This window comes from Dromiciops gliroides, chromosome 6 (genome assembly GCF_019393635.1).
Source record: "Dromiciops gliroides isolate mDroGli1 chromosome 6, mDroGli1.pri, whole genome shotgun sequence".
In the NCBI taxonomy this organism is placed as follows: Eukaryota; Metazoa; Chordata; class Mammalia; order Microbiotheria; family Microbiotheriidae; genus Dromiciops; species Dromiciops gliroides.
Genome location: NC_057866.1, coordinates 274182780 through 274195138, shown reverse-complemented (window position 1 = coordinate 274195138; position 12359 = coordinate 274182780). Strand labels below are relative to the sequence as shown.

General features: G+C 39.5%; 1 non-coding gene across 1 annotated transcript; it reads right to left on the bottom strand.

The window, feature by feature from the left end:
* Window positions 1-8591: 8591 nt before the first annotated feature.
* On the bottom strand, window positions 8592-8696 carry LOC122733068. Its single transcript, XR_006353676.1, has one exon. It is a non-coding gene; the product is annotated as a U6 spliceosomal RNA (small nuclear RNA).
* Window positions 8697-12359: the final 3663 nt, after the last annotated feature.

Genomic DNA, 12359 nt, shown 5'->3' with positions numbered 1-12359 from the left:
AGAAAGTGTCCCTAACTAAATTATTCTGCAATTGGTGGTGTGAAGCTAACTACAGTACTAAAAGGTATATTTAGTGACAATTTTAACCACCCTTGTCTTATGTCCCAATTTTTCTCAATTGATATTTTCTCTAATTGATCTCAGTCTTTTGAATCATGAGTCCCCATACCTATAAGATTCAAAATTTCACCTTTAATGGCTTTGTGATGTGTTTATTTTTGATGGTAAGCATTTCATATAGCATTACTCAAAAAACAAACAAAAATATGTAGCATTACTCAACTTTTGGTGTGCAAGTCACTGAAGGAAGAGGTCAGGGTATGATGCAATCTCAAGTCAAATTTAATCCTCACCATCCCTCAGTACACTGCAGACATTCCCTAAACAAACCTCTCCCACTTTTGTGTTTCAGGTAACCCAGTGTAACAATTGGAATGATGCCACCTGCTGGAGACTTACTGCAGGACGCTCTGACATGAGGAGAAGATGTCTGAGGGCAAGACATGTGGCTCTTCAGCATCAGGAAGTACATTGCTTGTGGGAGGAAGAGGTGGCGAGGCTGGTGCTCTCACTCTCTTTCGTCAGGACTCTGGTTGAGAGTGGAGCTAGGAATGCTCTCCCTTTAATAGATAGATGAATGTAGGCCTTTCTCTCTCTCTTTACCAAATTCTTATTCTCCTTAATGCTTAAAAGTCTAACTCTTGCTAAAGCTTATAATTTATTGGCAACCACTCATTAGATATTTTAGACAGACTAGCTAGAATTTTAGCCCCTTACACCAGCCAGATAATTTCCTTCTAGGATTACATTCCTTCATAAAATGAACTTCACAGATAATTAGTACTACCCATCTATATGGCTTTTCCCCTCCAAGTTTATTTTAATTTTATTAATATATTTTATTTTTATATTATCTTCATCTCTTAATATATCGCCTCTCTTTGCTTAGGTTCATCTCTTATAGAACAAAATAAAAAAGAAAGAAAATAAGTTCTTTAAAACCAACCAGTACATCAACTGATCAATCAAGTGTCCCATACCCATTGTTTTCAGTTCTACAAAAAGAGGGAGGAGCCTTTTTATATCTCTTCTTCAGAGCCAGGATTAGTCATCAAAAATTACAAAGTATTCAGTTTTTACTTTTTTCTTTCCATTTACATTGTTGTAGTCATTGTGTACATTATTTCCCTGATGTTGTTATTGTTATTATTATTATTATTATTAATTCTACTTATCATCCTTTCATGAGGTAGCTAAGTAGCAAAGTGGACAGAGCACAGGGCTTGGAATCAGGAAGACATCTTCTGAGTTCAAATCTGTCCTCAGGTACTTGCTAGTTGTTTGACCCTGGGCAAATCATTTAATCCTGTTTGCTTCAGTTTCCTCATCTGTAAAATGACCTGGATAACTGGCCTTATCTACTTCCTGATTACTCTAGGGACTTTGTATCCATTACTATCCAATCCACACTCTTATCTTAATATTAATATCTCTTATCTTAATATTTCTGCTTTTCTGCATTTGTTTGTGAGATTTTTATGGTCTAATACATGGCCAATTTTTGTGAATGTGCCATGCACTGAGAAATAGATATATTCCTTCCTATCCCCATTCAATATCCTCCAAAGGTCTATCTTATCTAACTTTTCTAAAATTCTATTCATCTCTTTAACTTTTTATTTATTTTATGGTTGGATTTATCTAGGTATGAGGGAGTAAAGTGAAGTCCAACAGTAGTATAGTGTTTTGTTTTGTTTTAGTGAGGCAATTGGGGTTAAGTGACTTGCCCAGAGTCACACAGCTAGTAAGTGTTAAGTGTCTGAGGCTGGATTTGAACTCAGGTACTCCTGACTCCAGGGCTGGTGCTCTATCCACTGCACCACCTAGCTGCCCAGTATAGTTTTACTATCTATTTTTTTCTGTAACTCATTTAACTTTTCCTTCAAGAATTTGGATACCAGGGGCAGCTAGGTGGCGCAGTGGATAAAGCACTGAACCTGTATTCAGGAGGACCTGAGTTAAAATCTGACCTCAGACACTTGATACTTACTAGTTGTGTGACTCTGGGAAAGTCACTTAACCCTCATTGCCCTGAAAAAAAAAAAGAATTTGGATACTATGATGTTTAGTGCATTTGGCCCATATCTTATATTTAAGTTCCTTGAGAGCAGGTGTTCTAGGCTGAGCCTGATGCAGGCCACTCCCCTGATAGCTTATGTTGGCTACTGGAACAAAATGAGACATGCATAAGTTATTCAATAGGTTATAAAAAGAAATTTACTCAGCCATAGCCAGAAAACGATATTCAACAAGGATAAGCACCATAGCTCCCCAAGTTGATTCAGCTAAGCCAAGCTCCTCTGTCTCTGAATTTGCCATGGTGGTCAAGCAGTCAATCATCAAGGAAAGTGCATGGATCTCCTAATAGCTGTTTTATAATCAGCTAACCAGGAAATTATGTCAACAGCCAGAGTCTTTAGTGCCCTGAGCCAATCAAGACCATAGGGTTATTTCAAAACTTTTCAAGGAAAAATCAGCCTAACTTGAATAGGCCTATGGTGTTAAACTATTGCTCTCACAACAGCATAGATTACTTCATTTTGCTTTCTCACTCCTAGTACAATGCCTGGTTTATAGTAGGCACTTTAAAATGTCCACTGATTGATTGCTTTAAGAAAGCTCATTCATTGTTTATATAGAGGCATAAAGCCAGTAAATAATGAGGACCTAATAAAGTTAGACTGTTTGCATAGGAAGTGAGGTTTTTCAATAATTAGGGAGAGGAATTTTTAAAACATTAAGATGACTTAGAGTCACAAAGCCAATACAGTAAAATCTAGGGTTTAGTGTAGTTTTCTTTTAATTTATCTAAATAACAAATTCAAAATATCATACTAAGTAGATAAGCTTTATCTATTCGTGCAGGTGATATTTTCTTTTATCTGTAAGAATTTCAGCAATAACCTTAAGCACGATCTGTATCATCCATCATTACTGCCATTATCATTGTGTCATCATCATCACCATGATCATTGTCACCACCCCCATCTCCATCATTATCACCATTCCCCTCACCACCATTGTCGTTTTCACCATCGTCATCATGAATGTCAATATCACCACCATTACCACCAGCATCATCACCAGCTTCCCCAACATCCCCATCATAGCTGATGTTCACATACTGTGCTAAGGTGTTTTTTGTGTTTTGTTTTGTTTTGTTTGTTTGTTTTTGTGGGGTAATGAGGGTTAAGTGACTTGCTCAGGGCCACACAGCTGGTAAGTTTCAAGTGTCTTAGGCCAGATTTGAACTCAGGTCCTCCTGAATCCAGGGTCAGTGCTTTATCTACTGTGCCACCTAGCTGCCCCTGCTCTAAGGTTTTTTTGTTTGTTTGTTTTTTTTAGTGAGGCAACTGGGGTTAAGTGACTTGCCCAGGGTCACACAGCTAGTAAGTGTTAAGTGTCTGAGGCCGGATTTGAACTCAGGTACTCCTGATTCCAGGGCCGGTGCTCTATCCACTGTGCCACCTAGCTGCCCCTGCTCTAAGGTTTTAAAAGTGTTTTAATCCATTTGAACCTTGTAACTACTAGGTGAGGTCAGCCCATGGGAGTATTGTTATATCATTTTACAACTGACCAAGCTCAGGTTTAGAGTACTATTGGCTAAGGTACTTGCCAATGGTTACACTGCTAGTAAGTATTGGTGGTGGAATTTGAACTTGTCTCACTGATTCCAAATCCTGCGCGATTTCTACTTCAACAAGGAACTTCTCAATTTGGGCATGGCACCTGTGACAATCAGCAATTATATTCAAACTGAGACAAACACAAATGCAGACTCAAACTGGATCCTGCTGTGGTTTTCTTATTTGTTTATCTTCCTAAAGGATATGTGTAGTAAGAGAATGGTGCTAAAAATCATCCAAGACAATCCCAAAGTTCTAATGATGCAGTAGACTGTCCACCTCCAGAGAAAGAACTGATATTGATTGAACACAGACTGAAGACTATTTTGTGCTTTCTCTTTCTTTTTTACTTGAGTCTTTTTATGTAAAATGACTAATATAATAATGTTTCACATAATTGAATACATAAAAAAGAGAATGGTTCTAAAAACCTTTGCCCTTTTCTTCTCTCTCTCTCTCTCTCTCTCTCTCTCTCTCTCTCTCTCTCTCTCTCTCTCTCTCTCTTTCGCCCTGCCACCTCAGTCCAAAGCCATTTTAGGAAATTAGGTTTTGCTATAACTCCTTCCTGGAAAATTTTCTTTATCTTCCCTGTCCAGTCATTCATTCAACCAACAAACATTTATTGAGCCATAATGTATTCTAATAGTGGCCTTTAGAGACCATATACAGACATATTATTGAACTGAAAGGTATGACTAGGGGCAGTTAGATGGCGCAGTGGACAGAGCACCGGCCCTGGATTCAGGAATACCTGAGTTCGAATCCGGCCTCAGACATTTAACACTACCTGTGTGACCCTGGGCAAGTCACTTAACCCCAATTGCCTCACCAAAAAAAAAAAAAGGTATGACTAATAATGGGAAATTAATGTAAGAAAGCCACTCTTGTAGAAAGATGTATTTGCTTGGGTGTTTTGTTGGGCAGATCAAATCACACTGGGTAGGCCCTACCTGCTTTGCCTATAAAAGTGTATGTGTTCAAACTGGCCAAACTTGGGACCAGGGCAGTAAAGGGATTTGCCCAAGTCTGCATAGGCAGCTAAGTAACAGAGCCAGGATTCAAGCCCAGGTTATCTGACTCCAAATCCAGTATTCTATGCACGACACCAACAAATTATCCCTAATTTCCCTAGAAATGTTAATAGTCTAAATTTTTCCATTTTGCATTTTATTTTCCCATGCAAATGTCCTATCATTAAAAACAAGGATTCTTCTTTTAAAGTCTAAGGCTTCTGTGAAGTATATTACATTTCTAAAAAGTCCCCTTCCAGGAGGGGACACAGGGAAGGAGGGAAAGAAAAGATGAAAGAAGCAAAGTGTCTGTTTCTCATCTTATGCTTCTGGGTATGGAGGGAGACAAAAACCAGACTCTTTGTAAGAAGAAAGCCTGAACCTCAGATGTTTCTTCATCTCCATTGGTGGTGGGGTTTTTCCCTCTTAATTATATGTCCAAATTAAGTTGGGAACGAAAGACCTTTCTGTCTTGTATCTAGACTATTTTGCGACTTTCATATTTGCAACACAGAGACTTTTTATACTCTAATTAAACTTTTATGGAATGTTATGATTTAATCAGTGTGTGTACACTCTCCACCAATGCAGATTACGATCCCTCTGGACCTTTTCATCTTGTGTGATTCTTCTTCATGTCTTGGAAGCTTTCCATGGAGGATCAAACCAACCTGCTGGGGGCTTGCCTCTGGTTCTTTTATTATTATATGCACAGCATCCCAACTGAACTGTGCTCCTCTACCCTGAGGGTGACTCAGTTTGGTGAATCCCTTCCTAGGACTTCCATATCATGAGAAGGCCCAGCCACAATGTTCACTCTTCTTTTCCAGCTCCCCCCACCCCTCATCCCCCGAACACTCCATGACCACTTCCAATACCACATGCCTGTCCCATCCCTTTCCAGCTTCCCCCTTCTGTTCATCTCCCCTGGTCAGAATGAAAATTCCTTGAGAGCATGGAGGAGAGACAGTATTGTTTTCTGGTATCGATATCCCTAGTGCTTAGCACGGTGCCTGGAACAATCATGACCTAGTCATGTTTGGGGAAAAATACACCTTCCTCCAGACTCTGCCTCTCTTGCTATTATCCCTCAGCAACATCTCTTACTCTGAAGTTGACTCAGTCACATTCATTACTCAATCCAGATTCTGGTAGCTATTATCTATCAAGGATATTCTCATTCCTTTCTCAATGAATTCAATGCCCTGCTCACAGTCTTTCACTGTACCCCAACTCCTTCCCCCATTCTAAATTACTTCAGCATATGCACAATGCTACCTCAAATGCTCTAAGTTTTTATTTCCTTAATGTATTCAACTCCACTCAGCTACTCACAGGGACCTTCACATCCTTAACCTGACCATTACCCACTTCCATATTCAAGAACTCTGGCTATCCGTGATCTCATTATAATCTTTTATCATTCCGTGTCCCCCAATGCCTCACTCCTCTGAACCCTATCCTTTGTCCTTGCCATTCCCTCTAGCCCCTCAGCCCCTCAGTGCTCTTCCAGGTCACTCCTCCCTGCTCTGGCTATACTCTTCTCCCTTCCCAATTTTGACTCCTTGGTGAATCAGTTCAACTCTATGCTATCCCTTACTCGAATTCTTTGCTCCTTTGTCGTATGGCCAAAGAAATAGTTTGTTAAAAACTCAACCTTGAGCACCAGCCCTGAATTCAGGAGGACCTGAATTCAAATCTGGCCTCAAACCCTTGATACTTATTAGCTGTGTGACCCTGGGCAAGTCACTTAACCCCAATTGCCTCACCAAAACCAAAACCAAAAACCCCCAACCTTGGATTACTCCCATCATCTACCTCCTTCACTCTTAGTCATAGATGGCTGGAACTTGAAGAAATCCTGAAAACATGTTGACTGTGTCCTCTACAAATTTGCTCAAGCTAATCTCAACTACGACTGCATTACAACAAGGCAGATACTCTCTTGCTACCTAATTGATTCCCTAACCCATTCACTGTGGCAGTTGTCTTTTGTCTTTAAGCCTTCCCTGTCACTCCTTCCTTCCACCTTCTCTGCTAAGGACTTTGCCTCTTATTTCACTTAGACATATTGAGGCCATTTGCCAAGAGCTCCCTCTTTATCCCTCCTCCTCCTCCTCCTTTTCACATCCCTCTGACATCATCCCCCCCATCTCCTTCATCTAGTCTTTAATGATGAGGTAGCCCTTCTGCTTGCCAAGGCCAACCCCTTGATCTCATTCCTCCCCATCTGTTCCAGTAGATTATCTCATCCCTTCCTGTCTTCTCCAGCTGATTGCCCCCACTATTAAACCGTGTTCTCTTCCTTCTCTGCTGCCTACAAATATACCCATGTTCCCCCAATTCTTTTTTGGTTTTATTTTTATTTTCCCCAATTCTTTATAAAAAATAAATTGGCATTGATTCATTTGCTATTACATTGCCAAATATTTCCCCAGTATCCTCTAATTTTACCCCTACCTCCTGAGCAGTAACAAATAATGTTTTAAGGGGAAAAAAAGAAAGAAAAAGGAAGAGAAAAAATTAGTAAAACTGATCAACACTCAAAGAAAACTCTGAAAATATATGCAACATTCCACATCTGTGCACTGCTCATTTCTGAAAAGGAGTGGGGGTGGGGGGAGGGTGTCTTCTCACATCTCTTCTTTGGGGCTGAGCTTGCTCTCTATAATTTTACAACATTGAGATTTGATTGTGTAGTGGTGGTTGTTCTTTCCATTTCCATTGTTGGAATCATTGTGTATATTGTTTCCTTGGCTCTACTTCACTATGCATTCATTCACTTTAGTCTTTCCCTGCTTCTCTATATTCATCATATCTGTCAGCACAATGTTACTCCATTGTATTCATGTACCACTGTTCAACCATTCCCTAATCCATGAGTAGCTATTTTGCTTCCAGTTCTTTACAACTACCAAAGTGCTACTATAAATATTTTGGGGAATATGGGCACTTTCTTATTTTTTCTTTTCTTTTAATAATTAATTTTTTCCTATTACATGTAAAAACAATTTTTAACATTCATCTTTTTTTTTCCTGAGGGGCAATGGGGGTTAAGTGACTTGCCCAGGGTCACACAGCTAGTAAGTCTCAAGTGTCTGAGGCTGGATTTGAACTCAGGTCGTTCTGAATCCAGGGCCGGTGCTTTATCCACTGCACTACCTAGCTGCCGCCAACATTCATCTTTTAAAATTATGAATTCCAAACTCTCTCCTTCCCTCCTTCTCCTCACTGAAACAGCAAGCAATCTTATATAGATTATATATGTGTAGTCATGCAAAACATATTCCACATTAGTCATGTTGTGAAAGTCCACCCCCCCACAAAAAAATAAAGTAAAATATAGTATGCTTTGATCTGCATTCAGACTCCATTAGGTTCTTTCTCTGGAGGTGGACAACATTTTTCATTATAAGTCCTTCAGAGTTGTCTTGGATCATTGTATTGCAGAGAATAGCTGCTAAGTCATTCACAGTTAATCATCATACTGTATTGCTGTTACTGTGTACAATGTTCTCCTGGTTCTGCTTCCTTCACTTTGTATAAGTTCATGTAAGTCTTTCCTTGTTTTCCTGAAAATATCTTGTTTGTCCTTTCTTATAGCATAATAGTATTCCTTTATAATTATATACCACAACTTGTTCAGCCATTCCCCAATTGATGGGCATCTCCTCATTTTCCAATTCTTTGACACCACAAAAAGATCTGCTATAAACAAATTTTTTGTACTAATAGGTCTTTGTCCCTTTAAAAAATGTTTTTTATCTCTTTGGGATACAGACCTAGTGGTGGTATTGCTAGGACAAAGGGTATACACAGTTTGACTGCCCTTTGGACATAGTTCCAAATTGCTCTACAGAATGGTTGGATCAGTTCACAACTCTACCAAGAGAGCAAAAATATAGACCACTTCACAAATTTGCATGTCATCCTTGTGCAGGGGCCCTGCTAGTCTTCTCTGTATCATTGCAATTTTAGTATTTGCATTGCCGAGGCAAGTTTTATTTGTATAATTGTAAATTACTTCCAGAAATGGTTGCATTGATTCACAGTTTCAACAAAAAATGCACCTAGAGTGCCTATCTTCCCACAACCCCTCCAACATTCACTATTCCTCTCTTTTGTTATCACCATCAATTTGATGGATTATAAATGAAACCTCAGGGTTGTTTTAATTTTCATTCCTCTTATTAGTGATTTGGAGCATTCTTTCATAGTTTCTAACACTTTTACAAGTGTTCTTTTGAAATATATTTGTTCATATTCTTTCAGCTTCTATCTGGTGGGGAATGACTTTTGATTCAGATACAGAAACATACACAGATATACATACATGTAAATCTGCACATATACACACGTGTGTGTATTTATAGCAACTATCTATCTTACATACCAAACCCCTATCTAAGAAATTTGGTGCAAAGATATTTTCCCTGTTCCACCTCATTGTATTCTAACATGCCCACCAACTATTGTCTTTCTTATTTTTCTGCTCACCCTCTCTTCCTCTCCTCTTGATTTCTTTTAAATCCTCTTTAATTTGGCTTCCAAACTTATCATTTAACTGAAGTTCTCTCTCCAAAGTTACCAAACCTAATAGCCTCTACTCAATCCTTATCCCTCTTGACCTCTCTGAAGCATTGGACGAAGCTGATTACTTTCTTTTCATGGATACTCTCTTCTCCCTGGGCTTTCCTGACCATGCTTCCTCTTGGTTCTTCTCTTACTTGTCTCCTGAGTCTCTTTTACTGCATTTTCTATAACTGTAGGTGCCCCCCCCCAATGCTCTGTCCTGTGCCCTTTCCAATTTTCTCTCTCTACTATCTTACTTGGTAATCTCATCAGTTCCCATAGAATCATCTCTATGCTAATGATTCCCAGATCTATTCATCTAGCCTTAGTCTCTCTTCAGAGCTCCAAACACATACTCCCCAAATGCCTGTTGGACATTTCTAAATGAATGCCCCTCAGGTATCTTAAACTCAACATGTCCCAAAGAGAATTCACTCTCTTCCCCCCTCCCCAATCTTCCCCTCACCCACCCCAACTTCCCTATTATTCTTGAGGGCATCACCATGCTTTCAGTTATCCAGGTTCCAAATCTTGGTGTTATCCTCAACTCCTTTCTGTTATACATCGTACATATCCAACCAAATCTTGTCATTTCTTTCTCGATGCCATCTCTCCCACCCAATTCCTTTTCTCTGTTCATATAGCCAGCATGCCAGTCCAGGCCCTTATCACCTCACCTGGACTGTTACAATAGTCTTCTCAATGATCTCCCTGCCTTGTCTCTCTCCATTGTAATCTACCCTCTACCACAGTGTAGATCTGACTATATTACCCTCCTACTCAATAAATTACAGTGGCTCCCTATTACCTCTTGGATCAAATATCAGGTCTTTTTTCCCCTTCATTTAGTTCTCTTTACAATCTGGACCATTTCTACCTTTCACTTTTCTTACATTGGGGGGCAACTAGGTGGTGCAGTGGATAAAGCACTGGCCATGGATTCAAGAGGACCTGAGTTCAAATCTGGCCTCAGACACTTGACACTTACTAGCTGTGTGACACTGGGCAAGTCACTTAACCCCCATTGCCCCACAAAAAACTCCCCAAAACCAAACAAACTCTTCTTACCTTCTACTCCCTTCTTTCCACTCTGTGATCCAGTCAAACTGGTCTATTTGCTGATCCTTTCACACCACGTCTCACATCACTTTGCTTTTGCATCAGCCATTTCCCATGCCTGTTAGCCTTCCCCTCCCACCCTTCAGTTCTCAGAATGTCATTCTCTTTTAAGGCTCTGCTATGCCCTCCAGGTAGCTTTCCCTGGTACCCCAGCTGCTAGTGCCACCTCCTCTCAAATGTTCCGATTTCTAAATGATGTCCCCACCCCCACCCCTTCCCTTTAGAATGTAAACTCCTTGAAGGCAGGCACCATTTTGGGGTAATTTGGCGGTGTATGTTTGCCTGGTACTTAGCATATATTCCTGAAAAATAGTACGGAATAAATGCTAGTGAATTGGTTGATTGTTAATGATCAGAATAACACTAAGATGACTTTGCTGTCCAATGGTCCTTAATTTGGTGTAACTGCTGGATGTTCTGAAGTCAGGGCAGAATGCATGAGTCACGTGAGCGTGTGTGTTACTAGTGTGAGCCTCTTATCATGGCAGGAGAACCCCTCTACATCTTGATACAAGCCATGGCCCAGAACGAACAGCTCTGAGTTTATACTGTCGGGGTTCAGCCTTGGTGGGTATCTCTTATCCAATCCCTCATCAGCTCTTGCCCCTATCCAGTGTTTCTCTTGGGAGCATCTATATTTCCTTCTAGTTTAGGCCTGTTCATACCTGGCCTCAATAGTATCACCCTCGTTAACTGGGAATCAGTCTTAACAAGGAATGAACTTTATCAAAGGAGGGTCTTGTAAACCTCTAAGGGCAATGGCCCTTTTTAACACTAATGTTTTCCTGGAAATGCCAAATGGTGGGGAACCCTATGACTCCCCAATCTGGGAAGAAGCAGCGTTTCCTGTGATCTGAAGGGCAACAGACAGATACATAAGGACTTTAGTTCTGTTGCCACTTATTTATACTAGTGAACTATGCAGAAGAAGTGACAAAATGGCATCGAACTAGACATGTGTGATTAGAAAAGGACAGGGGAGCAAGTTCTAACTGAAGACCTAGAAGGGTTCCACTATGTTTGATCACCAACCAGTCACCAAGTATTGCTAAGCACTTACTATGTGCCAGGCGCTGTGTGAAGTGCTGAGTAGGGTAGGGACTGGGCCTGTGATTTCATGGCCATGGGGAACTCTCAGGAGAGGGAATCACTACACCAGTGCAGGGTGACTGCCATCTTCTCTACAATTTCTAATCTTAGAGAGCTGCCTAGAACACTGAGAGTTCTAGGGACTCAGCCAGGGTCTGACAACCAGTCAGTATGTGTTGGAGACAGGACCTGAGCTCAAGTCTGTGCTGGTTTGGAAGGCAGATCTATATCCACAATGTCACACTGCCCCTCTGAGTGCTAGGAATATGAGAAAAAACAGAAAACTTTTCAAGAAGCTTACATTCAAATACCGAAAAACAACAGGTATGCCGTGAAATGTATCGTTATTCCAATATGTCTACACACACATATTCAAACGGAGAAAAACAACGTGTGTATGTAGAGAGTGAGGCTATGTGTAATACATATTGTATATGGTGTTTTATATATTCATAGATATGCATATATACATTTGACTAGGCAAAATAATTCAGAGGTATACATATAAATAGATACAATATATTTTATACAAAATAATATGCTGTATATATACAAATTGCTTCACGTTTGTAGATATTCAAGTACCAAAAGGCAACTTGTGTATATATACAATATATTACATATTTGTAAGTGTTTTGAATACATTCATATATACTCAAATAGGGGAATAACATATATACTATATTACATATAGTATAGACAGAATTTTTTCATATATTCACATGGGTGAATAACATATACACTATAAAATGTTACATACATTTTATATATATATACAATTTTCTTATCTTTGAATATGAAAAATAAACTATATATTTATGTTATATTGCTCTATATAATATATAACAAATGATAGATATTGTGTATATATAGTTTCATATAT